Source organism: Salmo salar, chromosome ssa09 (genome assembly GCF_905237065.1).
Source record: "Salmo salar chromosome ssa09, Ssal_v3.1, whole genome shotgun sequence".
NCBI classification, from domain to species: Eukaryota; Metazoa; Chordata; class Actinopteri; order Salmoniformes; family Salmonidae; genus Salmo; species Salmo salar.
Window position 1 is genome coordinate 55,042,212 of NC_059450.1, and position 16,046 is coordinate 55,058,257.

Consider the following 16,046-nt stretch of genomic DNA (forward strand, 5'->3'; position numbering starts at 1 on the left):
CTGTAATCGAACCCACATATGCTGATGCTCCAGATACTCAACTATTCTAAAGAAGGCCAGATGTATTGCTGCTTTAATCATCACAACAGTTTTCAGCTGTGCTAACATAATTGAAAAAGGGGTTTCTAATGATCAATTAGCTTTTTAAAATTATAAACTTGGATTAGCTAACACAATGTGCCATTGGAACACAGGAGTGACGGTTGCTGATAATGGGCCTCTGAACGCCTATGTAGATATTCCATAACAAATCTGCCATTTCCAGCTACAATAGTCATTTACAACGTCTACACTGTATTTCTGATCAATTTGATGTTATTTTAACTGACAAAAAATTTGCAATTCTTTCACAAACAAGGACATTTCTAAGTGACCCCAAACTTTTGAACGGTAGTGTATGTGGCAGGGTCTACAGACAATCACAGACTACATAGAGAAAACCAGCCACTATGTTCAAGGCCATCAGACTGTTAAATAGCCATCACTAGCTGACTTACACATGGTAACACAACCCTGCACCTCGGAGGCTGCTGCCTTATTGTCACGTCCTGACCAGTAAAGGGGGTTATTTGTTATTGTAGTTTGGTCAGGGTGTGGCAGGGGGTGTTTGTTTTATGTGTTTCGGGGGTTTTGGTTTATGTTCTATGTTAGTATATTTCTATGTTTGTTCTAGTGTGTCTATTTCTATGTTTAAGTTTCTTGGGTTGACCTTCAATTGGAGGCAGCTGTTCCTCGTTGCCTCTAATTGAAGGTCCTATTTAGTAGGGGTGTTTTCCCATGGGTTTTGTGGGTAGCTGTCTCCGTGTATGGTCAGTGTACCTTACAGGACTGTTTTTCGTCGCTCTTTTGTTCAGTGTTCATTTTCTTTCAAATAAACAAGATGAGCATTCACATACCCGCTGCGTTTTGGTCCACTCACTATGACAGTTATGACACTTATATACAGTTGAAGTCGGAAGTTTATATACACTTAGGTTGGAGTCGTTAACTCGTTTTTCAACCACTCCACAAATGTCTTGTTAACAAACTATAGTTCTGGCAAGTCGGTTAGGACATCTACTTTGTGCATGACACAAGTAATTTTTCCAACAATTGTTTACAGACAGATTAATTTCACTAATAATGCACTGTATTACAATTCCAGTGGGTCAGAAGTTTACATACACTAAGTTCACTGTGCCTTTAAACAGCTTGGAAAATTCCAGAAAATGATTGCATGGATTTAGAAGCTTCTGATAGACTGATTGACATCATTTGAGTCAATTGGAGGTGTACCTGTGGATGTATTTCAAGGCCTACTTCAAACTCAGTGCCTCTTTGCTTGACATCATTGGAAAATCAAAAGAAATCAGCCAAAACCTCAGAAACAAAATGTAGACCTCCACAAGTCTGGTTCATCCTTGGGAACAATTTCCAAACGCCTGAAGGTACCACGTTCATCTGTACAAACAATAGTACACAAGTATAAACACCATGGGACCACGCAGCTGTCATACCGCTCAAAAGGAGACGTGTTCTGTTTCCTAGAGATGAACGTACATGGTGCGAAAAGTGCAAATCAATCCCAGAACAACAGCAAGGACCTTGTGAAGATGCTGGAGGAAACAGGTACAACAGTATCTATATCCACAGTAGAATGACTCCTATATTGACATAACCTGAAGCCACTGCTTCAAAATCGCCATAAAAAAAGCCAGACTACGGTTTGAAACTGCACGTGGGGACAAAGATCGTACTTTTTGGAGAAATGCCCTCTGGTCTGATTAAACAAAAATAGAACTGTTTGTCCATAATGACCATCGTTATGTTTGGAGGAAAAAGGGGGACGCTTGCAAGCCGAAGAACACCATCCCAACCGTGAAGCATGGGGGGGCAGTATCATGTTGTGAGCTTGCTTTGCTGCAGGAGGGACTGGTGCACTTAACAAAATAGATGGCATCATGAGGGAGGAAAATTATGCGGATATATTGAAGCAACATCTCAAGACATCAGTCAGGAAGTTAAAGCTTGGTCGCAAATGGGTCTTCCAAATGGACATTGACCCCAAGCATTCTTCCAAAGTTTTGGCAAAATAGCTTAAGGACAACAAAGTCAAGGTATTGGAGTGGCCATCACAATGCCCTGACCTCAGTCCTATAGAAAATGTGTGGGCAGAACTGAAAAAGCGTTTGCAAGCAAGGAGGCCTACAAACCTGACTCAGTTACACGAGCTCTGTCAGGATGAATGGGTCAAAATTCACTCCACTTATTGTGGGAAGCTTGTGAATGCCTACCTGAAACGTTTGACCCAAGTTAAACAATTTAAAGGCAATGCTACCAAATACTAATTGAGTGTATGTAAACTTCTGACCCACTGGGAATGTGATGAAGGAAATAAAAGCTAAAATAAATCATTCTCTCTACTATTATTCTGACATTTCACATTCTTAAAATAAAGTGGTGATCCTAACTGACCTAAAACAGTGAATTTTTACTAGGATTAAATGTCAGGAATTGTGAAAAACTGAGTTTAAATGTTTTTGGCTAAGGTGTATGTAAACTTCCGACTTCACCTGTACATAGACCTGGATTCACTGGCCACTTTAATAATGTTTAATTAATGTTTACATACTGCTTTACTCATCTCATATGTAGATACTGTATTTTGGATTTGGATTATAAAATCTATTTTTAATATAGGGCTCATAACATGTATTTAATATATGGCTCATCAAGCTCCGGTAGCCTCACTCTTGAATTTTTCTATCAAAGCTCTGATTAAATCCAGACAGGCCTATTTATATGCATTATATGCTTTTGAATGACATGGTTTTGGCGGAATATACCGGGTTACCTGGGAGAAAAGTGATTTATTCTCAGATTGGAACATTTGTATTCATTCCTGCAGGAGACCAGAGCCCAATCTGAAATTATATGAAGGTAGACGGATAGAACATTGTGGCGGAAAATATTAAAGAACCACTTGCAGCACGTTTAGCAGATTTTACATTTCTTGCAACCATCAGCCGTCATGGCGTGGAGTGCTCAAGTGTACTATTATTGTACTTTAAGATATTTAAATATTTATGGATGCATGTGAATCTTTATTCACAGGATAATGGATGTGATTATTTTGCACAACAGTATTACTACTACCCTTACTGGGCATATACAGTACATTGTAGAAGCCTGTTCATCTCAATGGAAGGTGAATGGCAGCTGTCTGCATTGTCTTTCCAGGGAATGTTATTTGCTCACCTCTTATTATACAATAAACAGTCTCCAGTGCAAGAGGGTAGTTAACAGCTGTTATGAATAAAGGGTAGCATATTATTATTCAAGAAAGAGCCTTGACTAGGTTTAGCACGTTGGGATGTGTGAAGCTTACTGCATAACCTGAATTGTCCCCACTCCACTAGTGAGTAGATAGCATTTTGCATAGCGCCGGCTGGTAAGATGTTTCAGGAGGGTGGTGATGTGTACTAGCAAGGCAGAGATCCCGAGTTCACGCCAGGTATGGGCCTAATCGGGATTAAGTGGTACTTGCTAAGCAAGCAGTGTGATGTACTTTACATATGCTATCCCTTTTTAAAGGCATGTCAAAGCTCCAGGGACGCAGCAGAGAGCAGAAGGGTAGGGTGGAGAACACTGCCTTTTTGCAGTGGTATTGGCCTCGGTTTGTGTCCATCTCTCCCCTTCCTCAGGCCTCCATTACTTTCCACTGAGAATCTTCATTCACAGACGTGAGTAGTTGTGACAGGGAGAGTTGAGCCCGATCTGCCACTTCACACACAAGGCTGCTTTGAGGCCTTGACTTGGGAAGATAACAAATATTTTCTTCCTTCTAAATGTGACCCAATTCAGGAAACTAGGCGTATGTCACAACTTCACATGAGAGCTGTTTGAACGTAACAAATATTGAACGCTGCTTTTTTTTATCATCGCGTAGTAAAACTGCATAAACCTAATGTCAAGTCAAAGTGTACTGTTTGCTAGCTAATGTTAGCCAGCTGGCTGGCTCACTAGCTAACGTTATGTGTATGCTCTCTACTTTCTGAAGGACCGAGTTTTGAAATCAGTGGAATTCGAGTACGATAGCTAAGGAGATGGAGAAAACACCGGTCTGGATTACATTGTCAAACTAAGGCAACCATGCATGGCATCAGACAGGAGACGCATCTAACCACGATGTATACTGGTAAGATTTTCAGATATTACACGTTTCTAATTTTGACAGAAAGTGGTTTCATTTCAAGTGTACTGTTAGCTAGATAACGTTAGTTGGCTGGGTTGCTAGCTAACATTATGTGTTTGATCTTATTCTTCGTATCTCAGACACATTTGCTTGACTAGTTATAGCCATATAACATGGTTGGTTGGCTACCTGCAGATTTATGCAGGGTAGTAATATCATGAGTTGTGATTATGGTCCATTGTTTAGCTAGATAGCTACATGTCTTAACAAAACACTCCACTCTAATTTTGACAAAGTATTTTCATTTCAAGTTAAAGTGTACTGTTAGCTAGCTGGCTCGCTAACTAATGTTACGTCATGCGTTGGGATTCATTGTTTACCTAGCTAGCTATCTAGCTACATTTCTTAACAAAAGACTCTCGTCTTGGTGTGCCAGAGTGCAGAATAACTTATACATTTTTGAATGCTCAACACCCGTTGAATATGTCCGGTGTCAGTAAACGTCGGCAACAAAGCGTCATTCAATTGTTGCCAGCAGCACATTTACAGTCACCAACTCTCTGGATAACATGAAAAAGCCTATCCAGCTCTGCTCGGGCGAGTAAAATGGTCAGAGTGGGGTGTTCTCTCATTATGAGTCTGAAAGTAGCTGGCAAGTTAGTACAGAACGGTTGAATCAACCCTTAAAGAGATGGGTGGGGCAAAGGCTTAAGAGGGTGTGAACAATGCTGAATGGGTGTAGACAAAAAAGGGCTCTCTAATAGTTGTACCAAAACATTGAAAGACAGTTTTCTCAGTTGATCAACTTTCAAAGCATAATTACTTTCCCATTGTTTCCTCAAATGCAATGTATGATATACCATTCTGTAGCTCTGAGGCTCTACTTTTATCCAATGTAAAAAACAGAAATTAATATGTTGCTAAGACCGAATCCAGGTTGTGAGTCACAAATCTGGTTACTGTAGATAACACAGCCAGGCACTCTCAGGACCCTCACAGTACTTCCATATTGTTTTTATTCAATGTTCTATAGTCATCAATCAGGCTATTGTGGTGTGTTTATGACATTTTCTCATTCGATAGATTCTCTTTTGTTGATAATTAATATGTAACATTTACGGCAGATGCTTGATGGACATATTTTAGGGGAAAAAATTCACACAGGCTTGATTTAGCCTTGTCACCAGTTTGCTTTGATTCTCTAACTGGTACTGAATTAATTTATATTTCCTAATTTTTTGTGGGTGAAATTTAACTTTCTCGAATTCTGCCAGGATCCTAACCTACCAAATACTAGGCTGGGCTTTGTGTGAGAGGGCTGGGAAGGATTACCCTTCTCTTTCTATTGGCCGCGGAAGCAAGGCGAACACGTGCCTATGGCTGTTAAACAAGGGCCACTTGCTCCCAGCCCACTCATAAATAACGAAACTAGGAGGCTGGATCCTGTGCACTGAGACTGCTACGACTCCTCTGTGGCTCCGATATCCAGAGCAGTGTTTACAAATTACCATGGAAAGTGTGTTGACTGGGTCCGTTCATTTCTTGATCACCCCCCTTATGTTGCTCAAGGCACTGTTTGTTAAACGATGCATAGGCCCTACGTAAGATAACAGATTCCAGCACTGCTACAGCTTTCTCTTTCCCTATAATAATGAATTATTGGGTTAACAGAATGCACAGATTGTCCTGTTGAAAAATAAATTATAGTCCCACTAAGCGCAAACCAGATGAGATTGCGTATTGCTGCAGAATGCTATGGTAGCCATGCTGGTTAAGTGTCCCTTGAATTCTAAATAAATCACTGACAGTGGAAACAGCAAAGCACCCCCAAACCCTCACACCTCCTCTTCCATGCGTCACGGTGGGAACCACACATGCGGTGATCATCCGTTCACCAACTCTGCATCTCACAAAGACACGGCTGTTGGAACCAAAAATCTCAAATTTGGACTCATCAGACCAAAAGACAGATTTCCACTGGTTGCTTGTGTTTCTTGGCCCAAGCAAGTCTCTTCTTCTTATTGATGTCCTTTAGTAGTGTTTTCTTTGCAGCAATTTGACCGTGAAGGCCTGGTTCACGCAGTCTCCTCTGAACACTTGATGTTGAGATGTGTCTGTTATTTAAAAAACAGATTTTTAAAAAACTCATGGAACAGCGGAGACTGTGAAACAACACAAACATTGGCGCACACACACACACACACACACACACACACACACACACGCACTATACATACACATGGATTTAGTACTGTTGATATGTGGTAGTGGTGGAGTAGGGGCCTGAGGGCACACAGTGTGTTGTGAAATCTGTGAATGTATTGTAATGTTTATAAAATTGTATAAACTGCATTAATTTTGCTGGACCCCAGGAAGAGTAGCTGCTGATTTGGCAGCAGCTAATGGAGATTCATAATAAACTCTCTGCAGTATTTATTTGGGCTGTAATTTCTGAGGCTGGTAACTGGTTTTTGCGACTGTACTTGATGAAACTTTCCAAGTTCTTAAAATTTTCAGGAATGACTGACCTTCATGTCTTGAAGTAATGATGGACAGTCTTTTCTCTTTGCTTATTTGAGCTGTTCTTGCCATGATATGGACTTGGTATTTTACCAAATAGGGCTAACTTGTCACAACACAACTGATTAGCTGAAAAGCATTAAGAAGGAAATAATTTCCACAAATTAACTTTTATATGATTTCATATGTTTTTTCATAGTTTTGGTGTCTTCACTATTATTCTACAATGTAGAAAATAATAAAAAAGAAAGAAAAACCCTGGAATGAGTAGGTGTCCAAACTTTTGACTGCTACTTTAATTGCTTAAAATGTCATTCAAATTGTCTCCTTCAATCCGCTTTAATATTATGCATTTTATTTTTATGACAACTCAAATAAAATCAAATTTATATAGCCCTTCTTACATCAGCTGATATCACAAAGTGCTGTACAGAAACCCAGCCTAAAACCCCAAACTGCAAGCAATGCAGGTGTAGAAGCACGGTGGCTAGGAAAAACTCCCTAGAAAGGCCAAAACCTAGGAAGAAACCTAGAGAGGAACCAGGCTATGAGGGGTGGCCAGTCCTCTTCTGGCTGTGCCGGGTGGAGATTATAACAGCACATGGCCTAGATGTTCAAATGTTCATAAATGACCAGCATTGTCAAATAATAATAATCATAGTAGTTGTCGAGGGTGCAACAAGTCAGTAACACAAGAGTAAGTGTCAGTTGGCTTTTTCATAGCCGATCTTTGAGAGTATCTCTACCGCTCCTGCTGTCTCTAGAGAGTTGAAAACAGCAGGTCTGGGACAGGTAGCACGTCCGGTGAATAGGTCAGGGTTCCAGCAGGTCTGGGACAACAGGTCTGGGACAGGTAGCATGTCCGGTGAACAGGTCAGGGTTCCATAGCTGCAGGGAGAACAGTTGGAACTGGAGCAGCAGCACGGCCAGATGAACTGGGGACAGCAAGGAGTCATCAAGCCAGGTAGTCCTGAGGCATGGTCCTAGGGCTCAGGTCCTCCGAGAGAGAGAGAAAGAAAGAAAGAAAAAGAGAGAATTAGAGAGAGCATATTTAAATTCACACAGGACACTGGAAAAGACAAGAGAAATACATCAGATGTGGCAGACTGACCCTAGCCCCCTGACACAAACTACTGCAGCATAAATACTGGGGCTGAGACAGGAGGGGTCAGGAGACACTGTGGCCCCATCCGATGAAACCCCCGGACAGGGCCAAACAGGTAGGACATAACCCCATCCACTTTGCCAAAGCACAGCCTCCACACCACTGGAGGGATATCTCCAACCACCAACATACCATCCCAGGACAAGGCTGAGTATAGCCCACAAAGATCTCCGCCACGGCACAGCCCAAGGGGGGGCGCCAACCCAGACAGGAAGACCACGTCAGTGACTCAACCCACTCAAGTGACGCACCCCTCCCAGGGACGTCATGGAAGAACACCAGTAAGCCAGTGACTCAGCCCCCGTAATAGGGGTAGAGGCAGAGAATCCCAGTGGGAAGAGGGGAAACCGGCCAGGCAGAGACAGCAAGGGCGGTTCGTTGCTCCAGCCTTTCCGTTCACCTTCACACCCCTGGGCCAGACTACACTTAATCATAGGACCTACTGAAGAGATATGTCTTCAGTAAAGACTTAAAGGTTGAGACTTAGTCTGCGTCTCTCACATGGGTAGGCAGACTATTCCATAAAAATGGAGCTCTATAGGAGAAAGCCCTGCCTCCAGCTGTTTGCTTAGAAATTCTAGGAACAATTAGGAGGCCCGCGTCTTGTGACCGTAGCGTACGTGTAGGTATGTACGGCAGGACCAAATCGGAAAGATAGGTAGGAGCAAGCCCATGTAATGCTTTGTAGGTTAGCAGTAAAACCTTTAAATCAGCCCTTGCCTTAACAGGAAGCCAGTGTAGGGAGGCTAGCACTGGAGTAAAATGATCCAATTTTTTGGTTCTAGTCAGGATTCTAGCAGCCGTATTTAGCACTAACTGAAGTTTATTTAGTGCTCTATCCGGGTAGCCAGAAAGTAGAGCATTGCAGTAGTCCAACCTAGAAGTAACAAAGGCATGGATTAATTTTTCTGCGTCATTTTTGGGCAGAAAGTTGGATTTTTGCAATGTTACGTAGATGGGAAAAAAAACTGTCCTTGAAACAGTCTTGATATGTTCTTCAAAAGAGAGATCAGGGTCCAGAGTAACGCCGAGGTCCTTCACAGTTTTATTTGAGACGACTGTACAAGCATCAAGATTAATTGTCAGATTTAACAGAAGATCTCTTTGTTTCTTGGGACCTAAAACAAGTATCTCTGTTTTGTCCGAGTTTAAGAGTAGAACAGTTTGCAGACATCCACTTCCTTATGTCTGAGACACAGGCTTCTAGCGAGGGCAATTTTGGAGCTTCACCATGTTTCATTGAAATGTACAGCTGTGTGTCATCCGCATAGCAGCGAAATTTAACATTGTGTTTTCGAATGACATCCCCAAGAGGTAAAATATATAGTGAAAACAATAGTGGTCCTAAAACGGAACCTTGAGGAACACCGAAATTTACAGTTGATTTGTCAGAGGACAAACCATTCAGAGACAAACTGATATCTTTCCGACAGATAAGACCTAAACCAGGCCAGAACTTGTCCATGTATACCAATTTGGGTTTCCAATCTCTCCAAAAGAATGTGGTGATCGATGGTATCAAAAGCAGCACTAAGATCTAGGAGCACGAGGACAGACGCAGAACGTCGGTCTGACGTCATTAACCTGTTAGGGCTAGGGGGCAGTATTGACACGGCTGGATAAAAAACGTACCCGATTTAATCTGGTTACTACTCCTGCCCAGAAACTAGAATATGCATATAGTTATTGGCTTTGGATAGGAAACACTCCAAAGTTTCTAAAACTGGTTGAATGGTGTCTGTGAGTATAACAGAACTCAAATGGCAGGTCAAAACCTGAGAGATTCCTTTACAGGCCTGTCTGACCATTTATTGTCTTTCTTTGACATCTCATTCCATTACAAAGGATCTCTGCGGTAACGTGACACTTCCCACGGCTCCAATAGGCTCTCAGAGCCCGGGAAAAACCTGAATGTCGTCATTCCAGCCCCAGGCTGAAACACATTATCGCCTTTCTCAAGTGGCCGATCAAGGGACTGTGGGCTTAGGCGCGTGCACTGGCCGCCCCCGTCTTTGTGTTTTTTCCTCTGTTTTCCGAAAAGGAGATTCCCGGTCGGAATATTATCGCTTTTTTACGAGATAAATTGCATAAAAATTGATTTTAAACAGCGGTTGACATGCTTCGAAGTACGGTAATGGAATATTTAGATTTTTTTTGTCACGAATTGCGCCATGTGCGCGACCCTGATTTACCATTTCGGATAGTGTCTGGGACGCACGAACAAAACGCCGCTATTCGGATATAACGATGGATTATTTTGGACAAAACCAACATTTGTTATTGAAGTAGCAGTCCTGGGAGTGCATTCTGACGAAGACAACAAAAGGTAATCAAACTTTTGTAATAGTAAATCTGATTTTGGTGAAGGCTAAACTTGCCGGGTGTCTAAATAGCTAGCCCGTGATGGCTGGGCTATGTACTTAGAATATTGCAAAATGTGCTTTCACCAAAAAGCTATTTTAAAATCGGACATATCGAGTGCATAGAGGAGTTCTGTATCTATAATTCTTAAAATACTTGTTATGCTTTTTGTGAACGTTTATCGTGAGTAATTTAGTAAATTGTTAGTAAATTCACCGGAAGTTTGCGGGGGGTATGCTAGTTCTGAACGTCACATGCTAATGTAAAAATATTTTTTTTGATATAAATATGAACTTGATTGAACAAAACATGCATGTATTGTATAACATAATGTCCTAGGGTTGTTATCTGATGAAGATCATCAAAGGTTAGTGCTGCATTTAGCTGTCTTCTGGGTTTTTGTGACATTATATGCTAGCTTGAAAAATGGGTGTCTGATTATTTCTGGCTGGGCACTCTGCTGACATAATCTAATGTTTTGCTTTCGTTGTAAAGCCTTTTTGAAATCGGACAGTGTGGTTAGATTAACGAGAGTCTTGTCTTTAAATAGCTGTAAAATAGTCATATGTTTGAGAAATTGAAGTAATACGATTTTTAAGGCATTTGAGAATCGCGCCACTGGATTACACTGGCTGTTACGTAGGTAGGACGATTACGTCCCGCCTAGCCCATAGAGGTTAAAAGGTAATTTACCACCTTCACAAGTGCAGTCTCAGTGCTATGATGGGGTCTGAAACCAGACTGAAGCGTTTCGTGTACATTGTTTGTCTTCAGGAAGGCAGTGAGTTGCTGCGCAACAGCTTTTTCTAAAATTTTTGAGAGGAATGGAAGATTCGATATAGGCCGATAGTTTTTTATAATTTCTGGGTCAAGATTTGGCTTTTTCAAGAGAGGCTTTAATACTGCCACCTTTAGTGAGTTTGGAACATATCCGGTGGATAGAGAGCCGTTTATTATGTTCAACATAGGAGGGCCAAGCACAGAAAGCAGCTCTTTCAGTAGTTTAGTTGGTATAGGGTCCAGTATGCAGCTTGAAGGTTTAGAGGCCATGATTATTTTCATCATTGTGTCAAGAGATATAGTACTAAAACACTTTAGTGTCTCCCTTGATCCTAGGTCCTGGCAGGGTTGTGCAGACTCAGGACAACGGAGCTTTGGAGGAATACGCAGATTTAAAGAGGAGTCTGTAATTTGCTTTCTAATGATCATGATCTTTTCCTCAAAGAAGTTCATGAATTCATCACTGCTGAAGTGAGAGCCATCCTCTCCTGGGGAATGCTGCTTTTTAGTTAACTTTGCGACAGTATCAAAAAGACATTTCGGATTGTTCTTATTTTCCTCAATTAAGTTGGAAAAATAGGATGATCGAGCAGCAGTGAGGGCTCTTCGATACTGCACGGTACTGTCTTTCCAAGCTAGTTGGAAGACTTCCAGTTTGGTGTGGCGCCATTTCCGTTCCAATTTTCTGGAAGCTTGCTTCAGAGCTCGTGTATTTTCTGTATACCAGGGAGCTAGTTTCTTATGACAAATGTTTTTAGTTTTTAGGGGTGCAACTGCATCTAGGGTATTGCGCAAGGTTAAATTGAGTTCCAACTATTGTTATGTCTGGGCATCGGCCTTGCAGCATGGTGTCGTTGCATGATCCTCAACATTTCTGTAACTGCCGCTGATCGCTTTTCTTTCCCTGCATGTGTAGATGCCTGACAGAGACTGTCAAGTCTTAAACGTGCTGTCCTTTGTATGGGAATACGATTTTACTCTCCTATATCCAAAGGAATAAGACAATAAAACAGCTATTGTTGTTCTTACCACCCTACTTTTTTGAGGTGCACATTTGGAAGTATGCATTTAATTCAGTCTAAATCTGTAACTAACTGCACAGTCATTTCCTCCAAGCCAGCATTCAAAACCTTTTATGGAAATTGGATACTATACCAATTGTCCACTTGCCCTTTTGGTTAGAAAGATTCCAGAGTGGCTTAATCTGAAAAGGTTAAATGACTATAGAAATTGGAAGATGCCACGGCAAAAATACTATTATTGTGGCCGTCAGATCTAATCAACACCTCGGTGGCCTAGTAGGCTTTAGGATAGACTGAATGGACAAGCTACAGTGCTAAAAAAACAAATGGGTGAGAAGTAGTCATTTTCAGGATGCTTTGGTTCGTGTGGCACCTAGCAGAATTCAGCTAGGTGAACCAAACGAGTGTGCCCGCAAACTCCCTTAGAAGACCTTCATTTGAAAAACAAGAAAAAGCGGCAATAGTACAATCTTGTCAATCTTGAGATGCCGTAGCCAGTTTACACTTCCTCAAAATAGTCAGAATTAATCTAAGATAATTTAAGAAATCTGTTATTAATTTTGATGTTTTTGCATAGGAGATCTTAGTCACGCAATGTTACATCTAACTAAGATATTTGGTGCAATATTTCTCAACTGAAGAAACGTGCATGAAAACGAGTCATCTCTCATTGAATGACAACAAACACCTAATTGAAGAATCCCTACTGTTGACCAATCACTGAAGAAGGGGCTACTGACTTCAGGCTAGCGACTTCAGGCTTGCTTAGAGAAAATGTTCTGTGTGCACGAACAGACTGTTGTTGTTGCTGGAGACCAAAATCAACAAAAAAGTCACAAAATATCGTAACAACATATGCACAAACTGTTCCGAACTGTTTCAGATGTAGACGCCTTTAGCCTATATCTTTGTTCACCCGATGATGTGGTCCCAATGATACATTTCCCTAGTAATTTGTCATAAGTGGGCCACAGTTGCCCCTGCCATGCAGTGATCAATTCAGACAATCCTCTTGTTAGGCATCCCATCTTCTCTCCCTAATCATTAACACCAACATTGAGGAGAAAGACCTGAAATAAACGGTGGGCTCTAATGGTATGACTTAATTAGCGTTCAATGTAAGCTGCTATTCCCTTACCTATGGAAGACTACCTGTGTTACCAAGGCTATCCATGTTAATGAGCAATATCAGATCCAGGATCCTATAGAAGTGTTTGTGGTGAGAAAACCAAAGCTTTGGGAATGGTTGTCAACTAACAAGCCTAGAGTGCATTGATCTGAGCAGCGTAAGATGATAACATGCACAGTTGAATCTCTCTAAGTACAACATGGAAGTATTTTTTGGGGAGGAATAATGAAGGTAATTTTCACATTTTCAAGAGGCCTTTCGCTCTTTGCTCAGTCTCTTTCATCTCGTTCTGCTCTTTTTAATCAAAGAAAACCACAGTGGTTATTGTATTGCCTAGTTTTCATATCTCCCTCATTAGAGACCATACAATCACAGTTATGTTGACTGTCTGGAAGTTTAGTCGACTTTAGTCTACATTACGTTTTCAGAGCCATTGTTTCATGGCCGTTTGAGTGTGTATTGCCATTGAGACTGTTCCAATGTCTCTTATCTACTCAATTACCTTCTTTTCTTATTACCAAGCTGTATTATTTGGTTGTGTAAGGCCTCTTTTCATGTAATGATGATTCTCACTTTAATTCGTATTTGTTAAGATTAGCAAACAACCAGAAATGGCAGCGTTGTCTTGAGTGCAGTGACTGTGTCCACCCAGAGCGATATGCACGATATATACCAAACATTTGGAACACCTTCCTATTATTGAGTAGCACTCCCCCCCCTTGCCCTCAGAACAGCCTCAATTCATTGGGGCATGGACTCTACAAAGTGTCGAAAGCGTTCCACATGGATGCTGGACCATGTTGACTCCAATGCTTCCCACAGTTGTCAAGTTGGCTGGATGACCTTTGGGTGAATGTTGAGCATGAAAACCCCAGCAGCGTTGCAGTTCTTGACACAAACCTTTGCGCCTGGCATCTACTACCATACCCCGTTCAAAGGCACTTACATTTTTTGTCTTGCCAATTCACCCTCTGAATGGCACACATACACAATCCATGTCTCAAGGCTTAGAAATCCTTCTTTAACCTGTCTCCTCCCCTTCATCGACACTGATTTCAAATGGATTTAACAAGTGACATCAATAAGGGCTTTCACATGGATTCACCTGGTCAGTCTAATTCTAGATTTTCAGTTACATAGCATTGCTTAAATATTCTCTATTTGTAAGCGGTGTGTAACTGGCTGCAGGGAAGTCAGGCGCAGGAGAGCAGAAATGGGTAACAGCCGGAGCACTTTAATGATGCAAAAAACAAACTGCACCCAGAACAGCAAAATACGGGTTGAAATAACCCATCACAAACCAGTCTGAAATGCACAAAACACTTACAACAAACAATTCCACACACAGACATGGGGGTAACAGAGGGTTATATGCACGTCAAGTAATGAGGGACTGTAAACCAGGTGCGCAGGAAAACAAGACAAAACAAATGGAAAATTAAAGGTGGATCGGCGATGGCTAGAAGACCGGTGACGCTGAATGCCGCCCGAACAAGGAGAGGAACAAACATCGGTGGAAGTGGTGACAGTACCCCCCCCTTGACGTGCAGCTCCAGCAGTGCGCTGACACCGGCCTCGGGGACAACCCGGAGGGCGAGGTGCAGGGCGATCCGGAAGGAGACGGTGGAACTCCCGCAGCATTGAAGGGTCCAACACGTCCTCCACCGGAACCCAGCATCTCTCCTCCGGACCGTCCCACTCCACGAGGCACTGAAGGCCCCTCGCCCGACGCCTCGAATCCAGTATGGAGCGAACGGCATACTCCGGGGCCCCTGCACCTCAGACTCCTGGAGTGGACCAGCCACCACCGGCCTGAGGAGAGACACATGGTTAATACGGTAATCGAGGGGGAGCTGTAACCTGTAACGCACCTCGTTCAGTCTCCCCAGGACTTTAAACGACCCCACAAACCGCGGACCCAGCTTCCGACAGGGCAGGCAGAGGGGCAGGTTTCGGGTCGAGAGCCAGACCCGGTCCCCCGGTGTTCGGTAACGGTCTGTGCTGGCTTTCTGGTGCAGCACGGTGCGCTGAAGGTCCTCCACGCGCCGGAACCAGTTGTCCACCGCAGGAGCCTCGGTCTGACTCTGGAAATAGGAGAGGTTAGTAGAGGAGTGGAGAAGTGAGTTCTGGGCCAAAGCCGCCGACTCCCCCGGCCGGTCCTGGCAATAAGACCGCAGAAACCTACCCACATCCTGGTTAACTCTCTCCACCTGCCCCTTACTCTCACTCTCTTCACCTGCCCCTTACTCACTTCTTCCGGCACTACGGGGTGCCTGAGGATATAGTCTCTGATCGAGACCCCCAGACACTCCATGAAAGCTCTCCAGACCCTCGACGTGAACTGGGGACCTCGTTCAGAGACTATATCATCAGGCACCCCGTAGTGCCGGAAGAAGTGAGTGAACAAGGCCTCCGCAGTCTGTAGAGTTGTAGGGAGACCGGGTTAAGGAAGGAGACGGCAGGACTTGAAGAAACGGTCCACAACGACCAGGATTGTGGTGTGACCCTGTGAGGGGGGAGATCTGTGAGAAAATCTATCGACAGGTGAGACCATGGCTGTTGTGGAACGGGTAAGGGGTGTAAATTACCTCTGGCCAGGTGCCTAGGAGCCTTACACTGGGCGCACACCGAGCAGGAGGAAACATAAAACCTCACATCCTTGACCATGGTGGGCCACCAGTACTTCCCACACAAACAGCACACTGTCCGACCGATACCTGGATGACCAGAGGGTGAAGTGTGAGCCCAATAGATCAGCCGGTCACAGACAGCAGACGGAACGTACAGACGCCCAGTGGGACACTGGAGGGGAGCGGGCTCTGCACGTAACGCCTGCTCAATGTCCGCGTCCAGCTCCCATACTACCGGCACCACCAGGCAGGAAGCCGGGAGTAT